Here is a 25,282-nt window from a genome sequence, read left to right on the forward strand (position 1 = left end):
TGGTGACAGAGATTTGAGAGTGGGTCTGAAGAATGTCCCCAGCCTGTAATAATGTTAAAATTTGATCAAGAAGAAATTTTTTTCTCACTTTTTAAGGGAAGAAAGCTATATAAAAATGTTATACCAAATTGAATACAGGCCTGGGTAATAATACCACATTCTCTAAAGTCCAGGTAACTGCTTATAATCAAAACTCAATCTAAGCACTTTATAGGTAAATGTCCCCTGATGCTCATATTCTAGACTCTCAATTCCATTTTTACTGAATGAAGTTGCCTTATTTCCCAAATTTTGTATTCAATATTTGGCAAAACTAATACAATATTGTAAAGTTTAAAAATAAAATTAAATTTAAAAAAAAGAAGGAAGACAAAAAAATAAATAAATAAAAATAATCACGGAAAACTGAAAATCTTGTCTGATCTGAACTTAAATCTTACAGAAATCGTGAACCACCACCTACCAATCTGAAGATCCTGTTAAATAACTTACACAATAATCAGTTTTTCTGACTGGACGTTAATTACTTAACTGAAATACTTCTAAGCATGTTATCATCAACATTAATGCCCTGTTTACGTTTATGAAATAAATGTGCTCCGTTTTCTCAAAAAGGTACAGAAAGTACAACTGAATCTCAGGCCTGACTTCGGATTTAAGTTACCAATCCGATTAACCAGATAAACTATTTAGCAGGATTTTGCCCGTATGCATATGTCAAAGTGAGTGTCTTGTTCAGCCTAGGGCTAGAAAACACTCCCCGAGATTCAAGACCCTGCAAGAAAGATTTACAGGTAGCCAATAATATTTCGAGGCCCATTTTAAAATTGGATGTCTCCTTAAGAATATTTACAGGGTGCAAGAATGCAAGAGGGGTGGCTCTAGAAACGTACACCTTTCGCTGCAGGGCTGAACCACCCGGAACTCTGCAGGCTCTCCTGCAGCTGGGCCACACTCCGATGCCCAAATGGGAAGAATCCCATCCCGGCACAGAACTAAGCGCCACAGATTCTGATGTAGGATGTTTACCTTGCTGACTCTCCCATCAACTGCAGCTCGTTTCCGGGTACGGCAACTGTAAACAAGAGCCCATTTCCCGGGTCGAAAGCCTAATCCCGTCTCACTCCGGCCGGGGTGGGACGGAGAACTCCTCTCCCACCAACAGGACGGGGACTCCGCCGCGACGCCGCGTCAGAGCAAGGCGGAGGCCGGTTCAGCCGACGCTCCCACGGGCCCGGTCAAAGGCTTTGCGGGCCTGACCAAAGGTTTTACGGCTCGGCCGAGAGGCTGTGAGGCCTCCCGCGCTTGCTCCCTTGTTCCAGGCACCCTGTCTTCCCTGGGTCCGTCTCCCTGGAGCACAAGAACCAGCCTAGCAATCAGCCGTACTCACCAGTCCGGACGGTGCCGCCCGGCAGCCATCTTAAGGCCTGCCAACATCGCGCCTTCTCATTGGCTCCGACATCTCGACCAATGGGCTGGGGCCGTTCTGGTCTGGGGTCGCCATGGTAACCGGTCGCGCTTGGCTCGCCTTTTAAATAAACGAAAAAGGGCGATTCGTTTCTTTCTACTTCTTTTTTTCCCTCTGCTTTTCTCTCGCCATTTTCTCCTTTCTTCTAGACGTCTTAAAGACTTTTTTCTTTTTCCATCCCCTGCCGTACTCTAGTGCTCTGTGGTGAGGAAAGAGCCTGGCACTGAGTTCATTCCCCAAAGACCGGGACTCGCTGCAGAAGCTCTTAGACCCTTCTGGGAACGTTTCCATTCATTCAAACTCCCCCCACCCCCCGCCCCCCAGCTCGCTTCCTTACTTTCCCACCCCCTCCCCGTACGTATTTTTTTGAGCAGGAACCGTGCCAGCCTCTGTTGAGAGCAAAATGGTCTCTACCCCTGCTCTCGTGGCGCTTAGCATCTGCTGATGGTGGCAGCTGCTGCTGATGGTGGCAGCTGCTACAGACTGGCTGTGTGGCCTTGGCCAAAAGCTCATTGAGTTCCTTTTCCCTGGCAGCCACTGACTTAGGGTCTGCGAAGGGGGTTGGGAGGAACATAAAAAATAAGCAAGGGGGAAAGAAATAACCAAAAAAACTATGAGGAAAATAAAACAGGATATGACCATGATGGGAGTGGGACTATTTTAGAAATGCTTTCATACTCTGAAATAATGTTCTGTAATAATAAAAAAAATTTTCTGTTTTCTAGTGTTGTAACGATCATGTAACAAAATACGTATAAACCCCTTAAGGCATTACCTGGCCCCCATTCATTTCCAGTCTTTCAGCTATTTGTTGTTATTGTCACTAACCTTATCAATAATGCCTTTGAAGCATTCCAAAAATGTGTAAAAATTGCATATGGCACTCAATAACATGTCATAATTTAGTATAAACAGGTGTTTAATACTTAACTATACACTACCTAACCCCCTTTGTTTTCCAGAAGATGTGCTAGGTGTATGAAGTAGTTTTCTATGCCCCCAGAATGATAGCAAAATCTGAATTGACAAGCTTGGGTCACAAAGACCCTTTCTTACATTCACATTCTCTGATTCTAAAACAGAAGCAGGGCTGAATGATTTAAGCATCTGTATGAAACTCTCTGGGGCAAGTGTGTCCAGCCTCTCAATAATGTTTTCCCTGCATCCAGACACGTAAACAAGTTAAGCAGTTAAAGAGAGAGTGTGTCGGAAAATTCTGTTGTGGCTGTTACATTAAGCTTCCTAACTGCTATCTTAGTCTGCTGGGGTTGCCATAATAAAATATCACAGATTAAGTAATTTTGTTGTTGTTATTTAGTCACTAAGTCCTGTCTGACTCTTTTGTGACCCCATGGATTGTAGCCTGCCAGACTCCTCTGTCCATGGGATGTTCCAGGCAAGAATACTGGAGTGGATTGCCATTTCCTTCTCCAGGGGATCTTCCTGACCCAGAGATGGAACCCTCATCTCCTGCATCGGCAGGTGGATTCTTTACAACTGAACCACCAGGGAAGCCTATACAGCTTACACAACAAAAATTTATATCTCATAGTTCTGGACGTTGGACCATCTAAGATCAAGGGGCCAGCAAAGTAGATTTCATTCTGAGACCTCTTCTCTTGGCTTGGAGGCAGCAGTCATCTTGCTGAGTGCTCATAAAATCTCTGTGCGCTATGTAAGGAGAGGAAAAGGGAGAGAAAAAGCTCTCTGGTGTTTCTTCTTAAGAAGACACTAATCCTATTGGATCAGGGCCCTACCCTTATGACCGCATTTGACCTTAATCAGTTCTTTAACCACCCCATCTCCAAATACAGCCACCCTGGGTTTAGAATTTTAGTGTTTAAATTTTCAGTCCATAACAAATGCTGAGAGGGAAGAACTGAGACAAAGGATAGGAAGGAAGTATTGTCGGCCTATTTAAGAACTGTCTAGATTGTTTCTATATAAATTCTATCATAGAATACTCATTATTTACTGCATATAAATCTGCAATGGATAAATGGGGAATATAAGTACTCCAAAGACTTACAACCACCAGATTTCATACCAAAGATTTTTGGAAAGTCCTACTCCCAAAATACATAGTTTAAAATGTTCTCAGTGTTAATTTGAGAATGCTCAAATATCTGATTAACTTACTCTTGTGACATAATTGGATTTCTATAATACATGTAAATAGGTCAGACTTTTCTTCTGGTTTTGGTGGTAAGACTTTCAGTCTCTGAATATTATTATTTTGCCAGTTTTCTAAAGGAGATGTCAGTCATTTGATTTATTTTAATCAATAAATTTACCTTCCCTCCAGCAAATTCCTGCTTTGGAAACCTGCCAAATCATGCATTTTGTGAATGAAATACTTGTTTTTGTGAGATTTCTATGAAATACAGAATTATTGAATTCCTTTTACTAAATCATATTAAATGTGATTCAGCTAGACAATTGTGCTTGAATTGTGTTACATCTGGCACTAATTTCAAACATGTAAGTTTCATTTAAATTTTCAAACATCTTAAAAATCATAAAGCAGTTTTTCTTTGCTAAGAAATATTATAGTTTATGAATTGTTTTTCCTTATATTTAGTAATATTTGGAGAAGGAAATGGCAACCCACTCCAGTATCCTTGCCTGAAAAATCTCATGGACAGAGGAGCCTGGTGGGCTGCAGTCCATGGGGTCGCAAAGAGTCGGGCACAACTGAGCAACTAACACTTACTTACTTATCCTAAGCGTAGAGATTACAAGTCACACTCATATTATAAAAGATTAATTGTGGAGGTCTTTTTTTGGTAGCTGCTAAATCTCTGATGAAAATTTCCCCAAATATATTGAAGTCCCTTAAATATGTCTCAGTTGGAAAAAGTAAATGCAACTTTGTTGAACACATGATAAATGTACTTCTTGCTGAAACTGAGAAAGAGAACAGTTCTTTCCATCTGTATAAAATGCCTTACTTTCTGCATTGAAGAAAAATTAGGCTAATGACTTATGCAAAAAAATAGAATCAAGGGAGTTCTGAACTTCGATATTGCATGACAATTTCTCTGTCTGGATTTTTTAAACTTGCAAATTGAAGCATCTCTAGGTAATGTTAATCTTCCAAGAATATATCAAACAACTAACACTATGACATTAGCAACAGTTGACATTTGAGGAAAGGAAATTTCTGTAATATAGGATGTTGCCAAAGAAAAGTACTGTTTCTTTATTCATCCTGCCTTACTTTTAGATTCTTCTGGTCCAACTGGGTTGTACATAGGAAGATAGGAGAGGTGCTTGCTATTATGTAACTAATGTCATATAAACCCAAGAGGTGGTTATTATTGTATCCATTTGACAGACAAAAGAAATTAAGGCTTCAAGAGTTTGCTAACTGCTAAGTCACTTCAGTCCTGTCTGACTCTGTGCGACCCCAGAGACTGCAGCCCACCAGGCTCCTCTGTCCATGAGATTTTTCAGGCAAGGATACTGGAGTGGGCTGCCATTTCCTTCTCCAAGAGTTTAAGAAACTGACCTAATGTCACAAATATAGTCAAAGGTCACAATCAGTTCAGTTCAGTTCAGTTCAGTTCAGTTGCTTAGAAAGTCCGACCCTTTGCAACCCCATGAATTACAGCACGCCAGGCTTCCCTGTCCATTACCAACTCCTGGAGTCTACCCAAACCCATGTCCATTGAGTCGGTGATGCCATCCAACCATCCCATCCTCTGTCGTCCCCTTCTCCACCTGCCCTCAATCTTTCCCAGCATCAGGGTCTTTTCAAATGAGTCAGCTCTTCGCATCAGGTGGCCAAAGTATTGGAGTTTCAGCTTCAGCATCAGTCCTTCCAATGAACACCCAGGGCTGATCTGCTTTAGAATGGACTAGTTGGTTCTCTTTGCAGTCCAAGGGACTCTCAGGAGTCTTCTCCAACACCACAGTTCAAAAGCATCAATTCTTCAGCACTCAGCTTTCTTTATAGTCCAACTCTCACATCCATACATGACTACTGGATTTGGGATTTGATCCCATACTGGATATGGGATTTAATCACTCACTACGTACCATGACTAGATGGACTTTTGTTGACAAATAACGTCTCTGCTTTTTAATATGCTGTCTAGGTTGGTCATAACTTTCCTTCCAAGGAGTAAGCGTCTTTTAATTTCATGGCTGCAGTCACCATCTGCAGTGATTTTGGAGCCCCAAAAAATAAAGTCAGCCACTGTTTCCACTGTTTCCCCATCTATTTGCCATGAAGTGATGGGACTAGATGCCATGATCTTAGTTTTCTAAATGTTGAGCTTTAAGTCAACTTTTTCACTCTCCTTTTCCACTTTCAAGAGGCTCTTTAGTTCTTCTTTGCTTTCTGCCATAAGGGTGGTGTCATCTGCATATCTGAGGTTTTAATATTTCTCCCAGCAATCTTGATTCCAGCTTGTGTTTCTTCCAGTCCACCGTTTCTCATGATGTACTCTGCATATAAGTTAAATAAGTAGGGTGACAATATAGAGCCTTGACGTACTCCTTTTCCTATTTGGAACCAGTCTGTTGTTCCATGTCCAGTTCTAACTGTTGCTTCCTGACCTGCATACAGGTTTCTCAAGAGGCACAATAATAACATGCAAAACTAAGATCGGAAAGTTTCACTGGACTCTGAAGTTTCTGCTCTTTCCACTGTCATACACTGCCCCTTTTACAGTGAAGTTCCTGGTAAATCCCAACACAGTGCAGTCAATAAAGTGTAGACATCATCACTACCCAGTGTGGGGGGGGAACTCATGGAAAGAGAGGCTTCAGGAGCAAAATGTGTCTTCTCTCTACATCTTTCTCAGTATGTAGTGAGTGATCAAATCCCATCCTATTATCAAATCCCATCCTATTCAACAATTCATTGATTGCTGCATTGAAATATGTGTTACTCTCCCTTTTCCTAATACTTTCATCTTCCAAAACAGCCCATTGTCTGCTTAATCTCTCTAAAGGAAGAAACACATGTAAAGCTTTTAACATTCATCTTGGAATGTACTTAATAGTCAGTAAACACCAGTTTCCTCCCTTTACATGTAAAAACTAGGTAGTGTGAGTGTGCATGTTTGAGGGGAGGGGAAGTGAATAGGCAGAGCACAGAGGATTTTTAGGGCAGAGAAAACACTCTATATGATGCCATAATGATACCATAAGCATTTGTCCAAACTCGTAGAGTGTACCACACCAACAGCAAACGGTAATGTAAAGCATGGACTTCGGTGATTATGATGTATCACTGTGGGCTCATCAGTGGTAACAGATGCAACACGCTGGTGGGGAGTATCTGTCATGACGTTGGGGGAGGGCGATTCACATATAGAAGAATCTCTGTACCTTGCTTCAGTTTTGCTGTGAACTTAAAACTGCTCTGAAAATACTGTTTAAAAATCATCGGAGAATAATATTACTTGTGAAAACTACATGAAATCCAAATTTTAGTGTCCATAAAGTTCTACGGGAACACATACACGAGAAAACCAACTATATAAATGTTGACATATTTGCCAGATTAATCTGTCAGCATCTTTGTGGTCCTTACTTTGGACCTAATGCTTAGCATTTTGCTAAGACTTGAAGAGAATACAAATGAAGTATGTAAACTGTCCTGTCAAGAAGTCTTTAGTGCAAGAAATGTAATGTAGTTTTAAATGACACATTTTGTACCATAATTACTAAAATTATGAGGTCCATGATACGAGTAGAAATCACACAAGTCCCAGAGAAGAATTTTTTTGACTGCTCTGTACAATGTGTGGGATCCTAGTTCCTTGGCCAGGGATCAAACCCGGGACCCCTGGAGTGGAAGCACAGAGTTTGAACCATAGGACCATAGGGAAGACCCCCAGAATGGAATTTGGCATGTGCTATCTCTTTTTCCTGGAATGCTTGTCTCTTTATAGTTGTTGAGCTCAGAATCTAGATCAAAATATTATCTCCTCAGTTAAATCTTTTCTGACACACAGTTCATGGCTTTCTTCTCTGTGCCTTTATAATAGCTGATGCACAGCACAGCTAGGGCTTCATCACACTGAAATGCAACCAGTGGTCATAGCTGAGTCCAACCTTGGTGGACTGTGCGCTCCTTTGAAAGCAAAGCACTTGTCCTGGCACCTGATATCCAGTAAGTGTTTGTGGAGAAGACAGATGAATGATGGAAGTGGAGATGTCAAGGCATGAGATGAAGAGAAACAGGGAAGGTGTTTAGGAACCAATGTAGAGTGGCAAGAATGCTGTGGTTTAGGTCAGACATAAGAAACCAACTTGGGTCAGCGTCTTAGGGCACTTCCCTAAGGCAAACACACAATTTCTACCTCGATACAATGGATTCTGATCAAGGGAATAATTAGAAGAAGCAGGTACTCCAATGAGATTAATATTATAGTCTTGTGAATAAGAAAGATGGATTTGGAAGTAGGTGAGCCAACATGAAAGATGTCTAGCTAGAAGACCATCGTGGGATAAATGATAAGCATCTGGATAAAAGTAATGGTAATGAGGATAAAGAAATCTGATCGTCAAGGGTAATATTTTCCTCATTCATTTATTCCCTTTCATTTTTGCTTTTATGCTTTTGCTCTTTAACTGCTCCCTCCTTTCTACCCATTCATATTCTGCATTCAGTTTTATGAATTCAACAGTCTTTGAGGATCCCTTTCATTAAGGAACTCCCTTAGTCAAATCTGACTTTGAAATAACCTGCTCAAGCAAACATACTTGTTGTATGCCACCTCTCACCTCCCTTCCATCTTCAGTACCACATCCTCAATTTATTCCAAGAAATAGCAAAACTGTTCCAGGTAAGCAGTGGTCATGTAGGTGGCCTGCTTGGAGGCTGGCCAACACATATCCTCTGGTGCAGATAATGGAAAAGGATGCTCTGTTCACAAGATGGAAATTCCAGTTAATCTCTTACTCATAGACACAGGTACCTCATTTGGAAACTTCTTTTCCAGTTTTAACCCAGCCATATTGGTGTCTTATTCTCCATCATCTTTTTTGTGATGCATAAAACAGCACGACCCACCACACTCATCCTGACTGCCAAGCACAAAGTGATGATGTGCTGGTGAGAAAAAAGAAAGCTGAAAGTTTAAAGTGAAGTAACTAATTACAGAACTAGCATCTCACCTTGAATGTGTCGAAAAGAGCCTTTCAGAAAGCTTTCCAGAGCTTCCATCATGCAGAGTAAGCAAGAGTCATTTCTTATTCAGTATTATAATTTATTTTGTTTGGTTTTTATTGCCATGTGGCATTATTTTCTATGGCCTGGGAACTGCATTGGCATTTAGGATATTGTCTGTCTCTAGTAAAATGGCTTTTCTGAATTTCTTGTAACTATTTGGAAACAGACACTTGAAACCATGTATTTGCTAAATTGAGGCCATCCTGAGTGATCTGTCTCATACAACTTTACCCTTGTTAGGTTTTAACCTGGACATTTTTTTGAATTGCTTTCTACCATTAAACTGTGGGTAAATTTACTTATTTAATTCCAGTTAAGAAAAGCTCATTTTCAACAAGGACCTACTGTATAGCACAGAGAACTCTACTCAAAATATTTGGTGGACTTCTCTGGTGGCACGGTGGATAGAAATCCGCCTGCCAATGCAGGGGACACGGGTTCAATCCCTGGACCGAGAAGACTCCACATGCCACAGAGCAACTAAAGCCCATGTGCCACAACCACTGAGCCAGCACTCTAGAGCCTGCACACCGCAACTACTGAGCCCAAGTGCTGCAGTTCCTGAAGCTTGTGTGCCTAGAGCCCGTGCTCTGCAACAAAAGAAGCCACCACAATGAGAAGCCCGAGCACTGCAGTGAAGAGTAACCCCTGTTCCCTGCAGCTAGAGAAAGCAGGTGCAGAGCAATGAAGACCCAGCACAGCCAAAAATAAACACATTAAAAAAATATTTTGTAATAACCTGTAAGGGAAGAGAATCAGAAAAAAGAATACATTGAAAGAGATAGAGAAAGAGAGAGAGAGAGAAGTCGCTCAGTCGTGTCCGACTCTTTGCGACCCCGTGGACTGTAGCCCACCAGGCTCCTCTGTCCATGGGATTCTCCAGGCAAGAATACCGGAGTGGGTTGCCATTTCCTTCTCCAGGGGATCTTCCCAATCCAGGGATCAAACCCGGGTCCCGAAACAGATGGAGATAGATGTAATCTCTGAATCACTGTGCTGTATACCTGAAACTGACAGAACACTATAAATCGACTATACTTGAATCGAAAAGAAAGGAAAGCACATTTTACTCCATGGTTATGTTCTCAGCCCATCCAACCAAATCAGTAACTGAGTCACACAGACTCTGCCATCCTGCTTCCCAGCTCTGAGCCTGACCATCCCCAGAGCAGTGTCTTCCCTCTTTCCAAGTGCATTTCCTAGGTCCTTTCTAGAATTTCATTTAAACTTATATATTGGCTTTTTATTTTTACCTCTTCATCTTATATTTTGGTGGTCACTCTAGGGGTTACAGTATTCATCCTTAACTATTCACAGATGACTTAAATTTCGTATTTTAACAGTTCATGAAAAATGTAGAAACCTTGGAGCTGTACAGGTACATCTGCTGTTCTGGACACAACCTCGATATTGTCACAGATGCTAGAGCTACACACATTGTGAATCCCACAATCCAGTGTTTGCTTTAAACCATAAATGTATTTTAAAGGAATAAAGAGGTGGAATTTGTTTTTTACATCTACCTACACATTTAGTATTTCTGATGCTCTTCACTCCATCTTATGGATGTGAATTTATATCTGCTTTTATTTACTTTCATTCTGAAGAATTTCCCTTACCATGTTTTGTTAGCGTACGTTTGCTAGCAATGGATTTTAATTTTCTTTTACCTGAAAATATCATTCTTTTTCTAAGTCAAGTTCATTGAGGTAGAGTTTAAGTACAATCAAATTTACTCCTTACTGTAGGTTTTTAAAGTATCTTTGATATTAATTTCTCATTTTGATATTAATTTCTTTTATTATTCATCTGAATGCTTTCTTCTCTGCAATCACCCTCTGAGTTTTTTCAGTCTTTTAACTTTACTGAGGCTTTCAATGGCTTTGTCAAAGATCTCTCTTGGTAAATGCCCCATTGCACTTGAAAATATGTGGGTTATTTTCAAATATCTTTTGATATTGATTTTAAACATAACTCTATAGTGAGGAGAGAACAGATGCTGTATGGTTTCAATATCTTTAGACTGTGATGTTTTTGCATCTTGTTTATGTTCCTGGATGTGTTCCACTGTCTCCTGGTTTATGTCTATGGGAACTTGAATTTGTGTCCGACTGTTGTGTGAAAATTGTATAAATCTTAATTACGTAGAATTGGATCATAGTACTTTTCAGGCCTAGTATATCCTTCCTCTTTTTGTCTATTCATTCTATTAATTTTTGAGAGTTTGATATTGAAACTGCAACTAAAAACCATACTTTATCTACTTAAAAATAATTGCAATATACAGTGGAGCTACCAGTATATGTAATTTTGTTCTGTATTTTCCAAGTCTCCTGTAAATGTGTTATCATACTGTCATAATTTAAAAAAATAAAAAAAGAAAGGAAAAAAGATTTATATTTCTATTACCCCTGATAGTGTACATTCTATGAAATCTGACAAATGCATATACTCATGTAACCACCACTGCAATCGATACATGAAATTTTGCCATCGACTCAAGTTCCCTCATGCCTCTCTGAAGTAAGTTATTTCCTCCACCCACAGCTCCTGGACACCACTGAGATGCTTTCTGTCCTCATGGTTTTGCCCTTTCCAGAATTAAGTTATACAAGTAAAATCTAGTTGTGTGTAGTCTTTTGAGTCTGGCCTTTCTCATGTAATGTAATGCATTTGAGGATCATTCATGTTGAATCCATCAGCAGTTTGTTCGTTTTTATTGCTGGGTAGTATTCAGTTACGTAGCTAAAACACAGTTTATTTATCCATTCACCAGATGAAGGATATTTAAAATGGTTTTCATCTTTACCAATTCTGAATTATGAGCAAAGAATACTGAAAGCACTGATGTAGGTTTTGTGTGAATAAAGTTTCCATTCCCCTTGAGTCAATGCTTAGGAGTGGGATTGCTGGGTTATATGGAATTTGTGTTTAACTATATAAATAGCACCAACTGTTTTCCAAAGTGGTTGTACCACTGTTTATTCTCATCAGCCATGGGTGAAAGCTTCAGTTGCTCCAAATTCTTGCCAGAGACACAAAAAAGAATTTTAGCCACTCAAATAAATGTCTAGTGTTATCTCTTTGTGGTATTAATTTTAATTTCCCTAATGACTAATGAGGTCTGTGGTTGTGTCTTTATTTTCTTAAGTGTCTTTCGAAGCACAGAAATTTCCTCACATGCTTCTAAGATTGCCTCTTTACCTTTGGTTTTCAGCAGTTGGATTATAATGTTTCTAGATGCACATTTTAGATTTTATATGTTTTGCTAAGTGCTCACTGAACTTCTTGAACTAGAAAATTTATGTCTTTAAACAAATTTGGATAATTTTCAGCCATTATTTCTTCAAACACTTTTTATTCCCCTCTGTCATTCCATTTCTCAAATATTTGACGTTCTGATATTGATCTACAACACCCTGAGGCTCTGATCATTTATTACAAATGTTTTCCTCTGTTCTTCAGATTGTATGACTTATAATGATGTATCTTCAAGTTCTCTGAATCTCTTTTTTTTTTGTCATACTTATACTGCTATTAAGCTACGTAGTAAATTTTTCATTATATGTATTTTATTTCTCAGTTCCATCATTTCTATTCAGTTCTTTTTATGTAATTTATATATCTTGACTGAGATTTCCTAGTCTCCTCACTCATTATAGTATAGTATTCTCCTTTCAGGTCTTAGCATAACTATTTAAAATTTTTTATTTTTCAATTCCAACATTGGGGGCATTCCAGGTTAGTCTCCATTGACTTTCTTTTTTTTTTTAATGTTTCATATTTTCCCGTATCTATAGACAATGAAAAATTTTGGATTTCATCCTGGAAACTGTGAAGGACACATTGTAGAAACACTAGATTCTCTTATGTTTCTCTAAAGAACATTGTTTTGTTCTTGTTGTTGCTGCTTTTGCTTTGTTTCCAAGCAGGCAGTTAACTGGCTAAGCTCAAAGCACAAGCTCTGTCTCCCTGTGACAGGTGGCAGTTAAAATCTAAATTCAGTTATTTTAGTGTTAGCTGGGCTGCTAGGACTCTGTCCTTAACTTGCATAGTTCAAGGATCATCCAAAGAGTCTTGTTGTTGTTGCTGCTTAGTTGCTAAGTCACGTCTGACTCTTTTTTGCAACCCATGGACTGCAGCCACCAGGCTCCTCTGTCCATGGGATTTCCCAGGCAAGAATACTGGCGTGGGTTGCCATTTTCTTTTCTGAGGGATCTTCCCAATCCAGGGATCCATCCCGTGTCTCCTGCATTGGCAGGCAAGTTCTTTGCCACTGAGCCACCAGTGAAGCCCTGTCCAAAGATTAAGGCATAGTTTATAAATAGAATAAAGAGGGCTTACCCTCTCTCTCTTCTTTTTGAGACACCTTTTTACTTTTTAGCAGCTGTGATTGATCCAAACTCTTTTCCTAGTAAGATTGTATTTCCAATCTATTTCTAGCCTTTAGGCATAAAGCTAGCTATGACCTTCTCTCAGGCTAACTGGAAAACAATGATAAACTCATCCTTTTGAGTCCACTTCTTCTGGGTATCTGAACTCTCCAGTGTCTGACTGCTTTCTTTCACTCTCCAATGTCTTCAAGAAATAATTTTGCTTCTTCCAGAGTCTGGAGTTGCCATCAGTAGAATGGTGGGCCACAGAGGAGCTTACTTGGCCATGACTGGAAATGCAAGCATTTCTAATTCAGATGGGTGTATATCTTCTTAAACACTCTTATGTTTTTCATGGAATCTTATTGCTGTTGGTTGTTGTTAGAGTTTATTCATTTTGGGTTACAGTTTTTAAGATAAAGATTTGGGGGCTTCCCTGGTGACTCAGACGGTAAAGAATCCACCTGCAATGCAGGAGACTCAAGTTTGATAACCTGAATCGGAAAGATTCCCTGGAGAAGGGAATGGCTACCCACTCCAGTATTCTTGCCTGGAGAATTCCATGGATAGAGGAGCCTGGTGGGCCACAGTTCACTGGGTCACAAAGAGTTGGACACGACTGAGCGACTAGCACTTTCACTTTACTACTTTTTATATTAAGCACCACTCCAAAATCACTGCAGTTGGTGACTGCAGCCATGAAATTAAAAGACGCCTACTCCTTGGAAGGAAAGTTATGACCAACCTAGAGAGCATATTCAAAAGCAGAGACATTACTTTGCCAACAAAGGTCCGTCTAGTCAAGGCTATGGTTTTTCCTGTGGTCATGTATGGATGTGAGAGTTGGACTGTGAAGAAAGCTGAGCACTGAAGAACTGATGCTTTTGAACTGTGGAGTTGGAGAAGACTCTTGAGAGTCCCTTGGACTTCAAGGAGATCCAACCAGTCCATCCTAAAGGAGATCAGTCCTGGGTGTTTATTGGAAGGACTGATGCTGAAGCTGAAACTCCAATACTTTGGCCACCTCATGCAAAGAGTTGACTCACTGGAAAAGACCCTGATGCTGGGAGGGATTGGGGGCAGGAGGAGAAGGGGATGACAGAGGATGAGATGGCTGGATGGCATCACAGACTCGATGACATGAGTTTGGGTAAACTCCGGAAGTTGGTGATGGACAGGGAGGCCTAGCGTGCTGTGATTCATGGGGTCACAAAGAGTCGGACAAGACTGAGCAACTGAACTGAACTGAACTGAATGTCTGCCTGCTCTCTTGTCCTATATACTGGACATTCAGTCAATAATTACATGATGAAAAATGAGTTAATGTAGCATAAACTTTTCCTTACCTATATAGAATAACTTCTTGTTGAGAAAATTTTTTCTATACAAGAATACTTAGTTAATCACAGGCATTTTTCATTAAAAATGCTATTAGAAAAAAAAAAAAAACCTTACAATTCTTTCAAAAATACAGGAACCTACTTTCTTACATTTTTAAAATGAAGATTTAATGCAATTTATTCAATATTGATTTAATTTCTACTAGATACAAGGCACCATGGGAGACATTGACTATTTTAGGATGAAAGGGAAGGACGATTAAATGAGAAAGATAAGAACATGGTCCCTGCCACTCAAAAATCTAAAATCTTGTTGGAGAGACAGACAGATATAAATAACCCTAACATATAAAGCAGACAACAATGAGTGCTATTTCAAAAACAGAATAAAGTGTTATGATTGCAGTAAGTAGGAAGCAGTGAAATCAGATTGAAATTTCAGGACAGTTTCTTGGTAGAGATAGTATATACACTGGCCTTGAAAAAAAAAGGGAAGTAGAAGGATAAAAAGAATTTAATAGGCATATCTGGTAGGGAAATTTCATTCTAGGAAAGTCTGGGAAATTATAGGTCTTGTTTGGGGAAAAGTAGCATGGTTTAGTGATAAGATCTTGGACTTTGAAGTCACAAAGTCACATATACTAAGTTGCTCATTAGTGTCCGACTCTTTGAAACCCTATAAACTGTAGCCGACCAGGCTCCGCTGTCCATGGGATTCTCCAGGCAAGGATACAGGAGTGGATTGCCATTTCCTCCTTCAGGAGATCTTCTTGACCCAGGGATCGAACCTGTGTCTCTTACATCTGTACTGCAGGGAGGCTCTTTACAGTAGCACCACGTGGAAAGCCTAAATATAGCATGACTCTGCTCAACTCCTTAAATTTCCCTGCGCCTCAGTTTCACCACCAGAAAAAAAAAAAAGGAGGGGGGTATCAAGTAGAGATCAAATTATGGAGAGGCTTAAAAGAGGTTGATAGAAGCATGTAGACTGAAGTTGGGGAAGTCTTTTAGGAAACTATAACAATAATCTAGGTAAAAGATGCTTGCAAGACCAAACCTGAAAAAAAAAAGACTATTTTCTATTTCAGCCATAGACTTTGGAGGATATAAATATAAACAACTTGGCAATAGACTATGAAGGAAAGAAAAAGTGAAAACTCAGGGAATTTAGTGGAAACTCAGGGAATTTAATGGAAACCAGACTGTAGTTTACAGTAATTTTGTTAGTATGATATATACGTAGGGCTCCTTTTTGAAATATAGAGGCAATTATCTGATGGATATATTAATATAATATGTAAACTATTTTTAAATGGGACTTTAAAGAGATTGAAAGAATAATTTTCAAAGTTTTCCAGTTTTTTAATTAAAAAGAAACTTAAGGAACTTTCTTCATAATTTTGCTTAATAATAGAATTTCTACTTGTTCTTTTCTCTACTCTCTGGTTCATTGAAGTCTTATTAGCATATACTTCATACTTTCAGATATACTAAATTTTTCTTTTTAGTAACAACCCTCTTACTAGCACCTCCATAGCATTTCATTAAAATGTTTGCCAAATAATACTGTTGTGGTTTGCTGTTATTGTTTATTTGTCTTGGATAGTGGAAAAATATTTACGTAAAGAAAACGGGATTTATGATTCATAAACCTGGAAACTCTCAGTATTTAAATGCAAACAAGCTGACATTCATATTTAGCTAAGTGACTGTAAGAGGCAATTTAATATTTAGAAAACTGTGCTGCGACCTCAAATACATGTATGTCTTTTGCCTTTGAGTGAGTGAGTGCAGTCGCTCAGCTGTGTCTGAAGGGACACAAAGTACATAAAGGACCTAAAAATCAAACCCGAGTCTCTTGTGTCTCTTGCATTGGCAGGAGGATTCTTTACCACTAGCACAACCTGGGAAGCCCTTTTGCCTTTATTGGCACCAAAAATAACAGTTCATTAACGTGCACTTGCCAGGCACAAAATGCTTTGCTAACCATAGCATACGCACAATCTCAATTTTCATGACAGTAAGATAAGATATTTTTATCATCCTTATTTTATACTAAAGGAAATAAAAGTTCAGAAAGACTTTGTGTCCTGGATCACATAGCTAGCGAGTGGCAGAATCTAGATCTGCCATCTGCCAAGATCACCTGCTTCCCAAACCCACGGGTTTTTCCTATGCCACCTTGCCTACCCCAGGAAGAAGAGGAAGATCTACAAACCGCCCTGAGTACTTCCTAAAGGCCAGTACCATTCCAATTGCTTTTACACATATTAACCAATCATATCATCACCACAGTCATGAGGGAGTTCATTTTTATCCTCATTCTGTATAAGAGTAAATTACCACCACCACCCTCCGCCCCACAAAAAAAAAAGAGAATTCTAAGTTGTCACACAGACCAAAAAAAGAACTGACATTCAACAATTGAACTGGCATTCAACATCCTCGTGGCATTCAACAGTTCTACAAGTAAAATATCCCTAATCCCCAAGAACCTGGATCCAAGTCACATCGTTATACGGTCACTGGAAATGTTTGCCTGGTGCCTAAATATTTTCTTACTAGGATCCATTCCAATCAAAATGAAGATGATCCTGGGAGAGAAAACCTAGGAAGTGCTATTAGCCACTGCCCTGCATTTTGACTAAACTACCAGCTGATCTCCAGACAGGAGGAATTTAACAAGGGGAGGGGAGATGAGGAGGTCACAGGGCATACAGGCAGGGTCGACTGGAAGGAGGAAGGGGGAAGACACTTCTGGGGATGGTTGAGGCGTAGAATCCCAACCCTGCCCACTTCATGCTTCTCAGAGCTTGGTCACTATAGAACCACGCCTGCACTTGAGATTCATGAATGGAGATGAGACAATGAGGTGAACATACTGTGATCCAGAGAAGACGCTCAAACTACATCTTGTTTTTATTAACAGAACATATAGCACCTTCTGTGAGATGAGATGTTAAGAGCTGTACGTATGGTTCTGCCAAATATTAACTCGGGTTAATTGCAGGCTGCCCAATCTATCATGGGCATGATGTTTCAAACTTTCAAGTGATAGATTAAATGGTTTCTCTAGGTTGATGTTCCTCTCATTGTGTAAGTCACATGTGACGTGCCATCCTCACTCCCCATGTGTTTACCACTGTGAGTGACCCTGAGGCCAAAAGAGAAGCACAAACAGTCGGGAAGGGCTCAGCAGCATCTCACTCATACTACATCCAGGCGTCATAATGAATTAAGTTCACCTGTGCGCATTTTCTGACCTGTGGACTGAAAAAAAAAAATCTCCTTTTCCAAGAAGTTGTTTTGACTTTTCAGCAGAGGATACTATAAAAGATAGACTATTATAAACTCTCCTGAAGCAAAATATGTGCTTTAGGTAAATAGCCTTCTTACAGCTATAAATAATTAAGGAAAACTCAATATAAAATAATGTACAAAGCTCTGAGTTTCTAACCAAAAAGGTTTCCAAAGCTTTACCTTTGGAGGGATCTGCCCTTAAGGAGAAATACTGAAAAGATCCCAAATGCCCTAAGTTCCAAAGCCATACAGGACAAGGATTGAAATGAAGACCTCTTCTAGACCCAAGACCTCTTCTTGGGTCTAGAAGTCACAAAGACTCGGAAACTAATTCTTTTCTCCCGGGAAGGCCGCTTAAACTCTGGTACCTGAGATGCTTTCATATGTGAAGCAGGAGTGACTGCACCTGCCCCGCCTGTTCTCACAGGGGGTTGTGGAAATCAAGGGCAGAGACAGCAGTTAGCATGAAGCAGCACCCATACCAATAGAACACAGTGTATGTAAGGTCTGGTGAAGTCTGGCGCAGGGACCCAGCCTTCAGACCGTGCCTGACATGCCTGTGACTTGCTGTACTGTTTGTGAAAGATTATTCAGGAAGATGGTACACGCTGAGAGTATTTTCGAGCTGAAGCAGGAGGAGAACCGGCTTGAATATTCTGTTGAGGAAACAGGGATGGAAGGAACCAAGGGCTCAGCCCTTGAAACTCTGGGAATCTCTCCACTTTAGAGGAAGACAGCAAATCGCATCTTAAAATGGGTTCATTTGGAGACTTAGGAGCAAACAGGGCAGATGCTCCTTGTCCTAGAAATGGGGTGAAGAGGGACCTAGTAAGACTAGTGATTTTGCTGCCATCTTAAGAGCTTATGTAAAAGTGTGTAGAAAGCTAGTTTGTAAAAATAGATACCAGACGTTATCAGTGACTATCGCTAGGTGACAGGATTTTTTGTGAGAATATGTGTGATTTTTACTCTTTTTGTTGATCTATATTCTCTAGCTCTTCCATAGTGACAATGTATTCCTTCTGCTTCCTTGGTGGCTCAGATGGTAAAGAATCTGCGTGCAGTGCAGGAGACCCAGGGTTTGATCCCTGGGTCAGGAAGATCCCCTGAGAAGGAAATGGCAACCCGCTCCAGTATTCTTGCCCGGAGAATCGCATGGACAGAGGAGCCTGGTGGGCTACAGTCGGCGTCACGAAGAGCTGGACACAACTGAGTGACTAACACCGTCACTTTCATTTCTTCTGCAATAAAAATGCTATTTCTGTAAAAAGTAGACAAACATTTAACATTTCATACTATAGGCAAAGACTCATTTTTAAAAAAATTATTAGGCATATTACTTTATAGGTAACTTCTTTTAAAATGGAAAATGTGTTTCTTGATCATCAGCCATTGTTTATGGTAACCAGTCCTTCACTTCTCATTTGGAAGGCTACATTGGCCTCCTACTGCACTTGGGGACTGGTCTGCCAAGAAGGGATTGGTCGCATGAAGGGGTGTGGCACCAATAACCCTTAGGAATACAGGCCACAGAGCTAATGAAGTGCCCCAAGGAAAGAAAGTCTTACCCGTCAGCTATGAGTTCTCTCCCCCCACACCAGACACCTGAGGGCACGTGACCTAGGAATGTGCATCCCAAGATAATACTACCTTCAGAGAACTCTACTTATAGGTAAGTAACTCTCCTTTATAGGAGGTATCTTTGTGTGGCAGACTGTTTATGGGAGCAATTTGAATTGAACTTTAAATGAAAAAGGCCTATCTCTGTAAGTGGTAATAATTTTAGTCATCTCGCTGTGGCTAGGGGTTGTGGAATTCATTAGCACAGATTAACATATAAAGTGGGTGAGATATCTAATAGCAAACGGAGAGGTTTAGGGGCCTTAATTCATCACTGAATGAACAGCGTGTACAGTATTAGGGACTATGAAATTTTTAATTTACACAAAGTGTCCAAGAATATAGGGAATAAATTTAAACCCAAAACAGATAATGGAGCTATGCCCTGCCTGGCTGGCAAGTTGAATTGTTTTTACACTGAGTGAAGAAAGCTAATTATCCCAAGCACAAGGAGACTGCTAAAAATAATAAGATTATAAGGAATAATTTGCTGATATAATTACAACAAAATTGGGTACACACAATCGTCAGATACATGTATTGCTTGACCTGGGTGAGAAAGTGAAATAAATCCTTCTTCTATAGCCTTCGTAAATTTGTTTTTATCATCTCCAAGTGGTGTTTGCACAGGCAGCACAATTTGCATGTGTAATGTGGCTGTACAAATTGACAACAAGTAAATTATTCAAGGAAATAGGCTGGTCGCGGGTCTGAACTATCTCGCAAAGCCTATTCATTTTGAAGAATCACTGAGACGTGAAGCTCATACATCAACCGTTTTCTGACAATCCTCAGACTTATTGTCTCCTAAAATGTCATTATGGCTATTATTTATGAAGCTAATTCATTTATTAATATATATTTAACTCTGACTTGTCATGCACCTTAGCAGACATTCTGTGCACTGCATATTTTTGAATAGATGAAAGACTTTTGCATGCTTTAATGATTACTGTAAGCCGCTATAGATTTACAGAATGCAGCTTTATTATCTACTTGCATTAATACCTTTTATAACTTTTTTTTGCTTAAGGCCATCAAATATAAATAGCAAATGACATATTCAAAAGATTGTATGGAATAAGATTTTCCAAGAGTTTGTTGAATTTTAGAACAAAATGGGCTAGCTGTCAGTTAAGACCTAATTCACCTAAAAAGATGGGTATATACCAATTATGTTGAATTTTCCTGAAAAATATCGGCTGCAATTTTTCAAGAAAAAGGAAGAGATGCATGATTCATTGAACTCTTTCCTTCTGTGTGCTGAAGTTGAGTAACAGTTCCCAAGGAAGCTGGCTTTTAGGTGTTCATTTTTCCCTGGGACCTTGCACTGTGCCCTTCACATTATCTTTAGCCAGTACATGTTGTATGAATGAAGGAAAAAATGAATGACCTCCAGCCTTTCTGATGATGCCATGAGCAAAATCAGTAGAAATAAGCATTCGCATTTCTGACCTCTCGAGAATGTTCTGTGACCCCGCTAGGATTCAGAAATCAACCATATATACATGCAATAAAAATATACAACACATGTTATTTTTATAGGGTGCCTAAGAGTGACTTCACTTTCACTTTTCACTTTCATGCGTTGGAGAAGGAAATGGCAACCCACTCCAGTGTTCTTGCCTGGAGAATCCCAGGGACGGGGGAGCCTGGTGGGCTGCCATCTATGGGGTCGCACAGAGTCAGACACGACTGAAGCGACTTAGCAGAAGCAGCAAAAATGTGTCAGTTCTATACTGGACCTGTATTGACACTTCTGGTTGTCATTGCATAAAGTTTGCTCTCTAGCATCTTCCACTGTATGTGACCATGGCTACTCTGTGTGCATACATGTGTGTGGGTGTGAATATGTGTGTGTGAGCGTGTGTGTGCACATACGTATGTGTACGTGTTGGTGAAGTAGAAGGAACTGGAGAATGAAACAGAGGGACAGGGGAGTTGCTTGAGACATTCTGCTCTGAGTATGCTTCATGCTAACCATTGACATATTCACCATTTTTCTAACACTTCTGCACTGGAGTAGGTATAGATACAGAACTTTCTGGTACTAACCAAACAGAAGGGCAGCACAGGCGGACATAATGCTACTGTAACTTAACAATGGATTTGAAATTATTGCAAATAAGATGCTTTATTTTGAGGATAAAATCAGTGAGAAGATAAAGAAAAATGCCCTTATTGACTGTATTGGTTTTAATAATGTCATAAAATCACCAAACTTTTTAGATAATTAAAATTATCTTTTTTGAATAAGATAATGTATTTTTTTTAATACTGCTTAATCTATGGACACAAATTAGGTTCGTAGTTGTCTAGGGCTGGTGAAGTGCAGAAAATGGCAAGTACGACTGTTCGTAGGCACAGTATTTCTTTTGGGGGTGACAAATACGTTTTAAAATTAGATTGTTGTGATGGATACACAATTCTGTGAATAGACTAAAAACCATTTAAATGTGTAAACTGTGTGGTATGTGAGTTATATCTCAACAACATACTACTTGACAGATGCCAAAATTACATATTTTATTATATATATACCCAACATCATGTACTATAAATAGTAGCTTAAGGAAATAACTATTTATGAAACTTGCCTGCAAATGAAACTTGAATGAAATATAAAGTAAGTAATCTATCCATAAAAGGATAGGAAATAGGCCTACCCTTCAGAAATCCAGCCTTCAGCAAGAATAGTATTCATGTTAGGTGATCTGATAAGAGGAAAAAAAATTCCCTGCATCTCAAACACTGATACAAGCCATCAAGAATAGTCAAGAAAAATCTTTAGTAAATACATAGGAAGGTACTATTTTTCATTTAGAATTACTTTGTTTGGTCAACAAAGCATCAAGAATCTATTTTTAAAAGTAATTTTCTTATATAAAGTATTCTCTCAAAAATGCCGTATTTGATAGGGAAAGCAAACCACACACATACAAAATATCTTTCTCACTGCATAACCTTGGCAGGGAAGACTGACGACATTTTTATTAGTAATATTAATCACTTGCTTAAAGGGAAAAATGTCTCACTTTTCCAAGAGCTATAATATTTACCTATTTACACCTTTTAAAATTTCAATAACTCCAACTCAGAACCCTTAACCCCCATAACCTTCAAAGAACAAGTAAAATGAAAATTAATAAATGTTCCCTAGTGTGCTATGAACCATTAATTGTAGGTTGAAAAGCTTGAGTCTAATAAGAAACATGCCTTCAGCAGAAAGGATAAAGTCATCTGTGATGCTCATGATTTAATGATAAAAATGTGCAGTCAATTTCCAATGAAGTAAAGACCTATAACCCAGGAATATTTTAACTCACAAATTCTTGCAGATACCTGAGGAACTCGGAAAGGTGAACAACCTCAAGTACTGAAATGTTCTCAGCATGAATTAAATAATTCATCTCCAAAGTGGTCTGGAGATAAAGGCAATAGGATTTCTAGCAATAACAGATGATCAGGAATGGATTTGGCCCACACTCCAAGAAAGCACAGGCATTTCCTTTAATCTAGTAACAAAATGATTTTCTTAGTAGTTTTTTAGAGAAGTATATAATATTAGAAATAAAGACATGTTAATAACATCATTGACCATAAATCCCACATAAAATTTTTTAAAAAAAATCAGCTCTAAACAGTACAGAGGTACCTTAAAAAGCTAAAACTAGAGCCATGGTATGATCCAGCAATCCCAGTTCTTGGCGTATATCCAGAGAAAACCATAATTTGAAAAGATGCGTTCACTGAGATACGTTCCAGTGTTCACTGAAGCACTATTTGCAACAGACAAGACATGAAAGCAACCTAAATGTCCATCAACAGAGGAATGGATAAAGAAGATGTGATACAAATAGACGATGGAATATTTCTCAGCCATAAAAAAGAATGAAATAGTGCTATTTACAGCAACACTGAGATTGAAGAGATTGTAATACTGAGGAGGAGTGTTCTGGAGGAGTCAGAGGAGAAATATCATATGACATGCCTTTTAGGTGAAATCTAAAAAAGAATGATGCAAATGAACTTACAAAACAGAAAGAAACTCACAGACTTGGAAGATGAATTTCTGGTTGCTGGGGGTGAGAAACAGGAGGAAGGGATAGTTAGGGAGTTTGGGATGGACATGTACACACTGCTATATATAAAATAAATAGTTAATAAGAATCTGTTGCATAGCACAGAGAACTCTACTCAATACTCTGTAGTGATCTATATGGGAAAAGAATCTAAAAAAGATATATGTATTATATAGATAAGTATATGTATTCAGTTTAGTTCAGTTCAGTTGCTGAACTATATGGGAAAAGAATCTAAAAAAGATATATGTATTATATAGATATGTATATGTATTCAGTTTAGTTCAGTTCAGTTGCTCAGTTGTGTCTGACTCTTTGCGACCCCATGGACTGCAGCCTGCCAGGCTTCCCTGTCTATCACCAACTCCCAGAGCTTGTTCAAACTCATGTCAATCAAGTTAGTGATACCATCCAACCATCTCATCCTCTGCCGTCCCCTTCTCCCCTGCCTTCAATCTTTCCCATCACCAGGGTCTTTTCCAATGAGTCAGGTCTTCACATCAGATGGCCAAAGTATTGGAGCTTCAGCTCAGCATCAGTCCTTCCAATGAACATTCAGAACTGATTTCCTTTAGGACTGACTGACTGATCTCCTTGCAGTCCAAGGGACTCTCAAGAGTCTTCAAAAGTTCAGAAGCATCAATACTTCAGTGCTCAGCTTTCTTTATGGTCCAACTCTCACATTCATACTTGACTGCCGGAAAAACCATCAGATCAGATCAGATCAGTCGCTCAGTCGTGCCCGACTCTTTGCGACCCCATGAATCGCAGCACGCCAGGCCTCCCTGTCCATCACCAACTCCCAGAGTTCACTCAGACTCACGTCCATCGAGTCAGTGATGCCATCCAGCCATCTCATCCTCTGTCGTCCCCTTCTCCTCTTTGCCCCCAATCCCTCCCAGCATCAGAGTCTTTTCCAATGAGTCAACTCTTCGCATTAGGTGGCCAAAGTACTAGAGTTTCAGCTTTAGCATCATTCCTTCCAAAGAAATCCCGGGGCTGATCTCCTTCAGAATGGACTGGTTGGATCTCCTCATAGCCCTGACTAAATGGACCTTTGTTGGCAAAGTAATGTCTCTGCTTTTTAATATGCTGTCTAGGTTTGTCATAGCTTTTCTTCCAAGGAGCAAGCATGTTTTAATTTCATGACTGCCATCACCATCTGCAGTGATTTTGGAGCCCAAGAAAATAAAGTCTGTCACTGTTTCCATTGTTTCCCTATCTATTTGCCATGAAGTGATGGGACCAGATGGCATGATCTTAGTTTTTTGAATGTTGAATTTTAAGCCAGATTTTTCACTCCCCTCTTTCACTTTCATCAAGAACCCCTAGATATATGTATGCCTATATGTATAATTGATTCACTTTGTTGTACAGCAGAAACTAATACAAGATTGTAAATCAACTATATCCAATAAAAATAATTTAAACAATAAACAAAATCAGCTCTAGGTTTAGCTATAAAAGTTCTAAGCATAATTCCTTCATTCAGATAAAGATCTATTTAGTTCTCACTATAAACCAAGCTTGGAGTAGACATATTGGAGCTATAGTGGATAGATTCTGGAGGAGATAGAAAGATGAATGCAACACAGTCTTTGTCCCTATCGAACTTAAGACCATGAGAGGAGTGTGACATATTTGCCAAAATGTTGCCATTATTATTTGACTTATTTACAATAAACAATATTTTATTTATTTTTGTAATCAGAACTGAGAACATTAAAATGACTTTTTAAAAGGCACTTAGCATCTGAATGCAGAGTTCCAAAGAATAGCAAGGAGAGATAAGAAAGCCTTCCTCAGTGATCAATGCAAAGAAATAGAGGAAAACAACAGAATGGGAAAGACTAGAGATCTCTTCAAGAAGAGTGCAATTGTGTGGTAGTTTGAGCATTCTTTGGCATTGC

The 25,282-nt window shown here is 39.3% G+C and overlaps 1 protein-coding gene across 2 annotated transcripts in view; it reads right to left on the minus strand.

Annotated features, from left to right (window-relative positions):
- The window catches only part of FAM204A (family with sequence similarity 204 member A), a 28,897-nt gene extending 27,459 nt beyond the window's left edge, over nucleotides 1-1,438 (minus strand). Inside the window, exon 1 of one of the 2 annotated variants that reach the window (XM_024985554.2) lies at nucleotides 1,030-1,429. The gene's annotated coding sequence lies outside the window, so the exon portion shown is untranslated. 2 annotated transcript variants of the gene reach the window in all.
- Nucleotides 1,439-25,282: the final 23,844 nt, after the last annotated feature.

This window comes from Bos taurus, chromosome 26, assembly GCF_002263795.3.
Source record: "Bos taurus isolate L1 Dominette 01449 registration number 42190680 breed Hereford chromosome 26, ARS-UCD2.0, whole genome shotgun sequence".
Lineage (NCBI taxonomy): Eukaryota > Metazoa > Chordata > Mammalia > Artiodactyla > Bovidae > Bos > Bos taurus.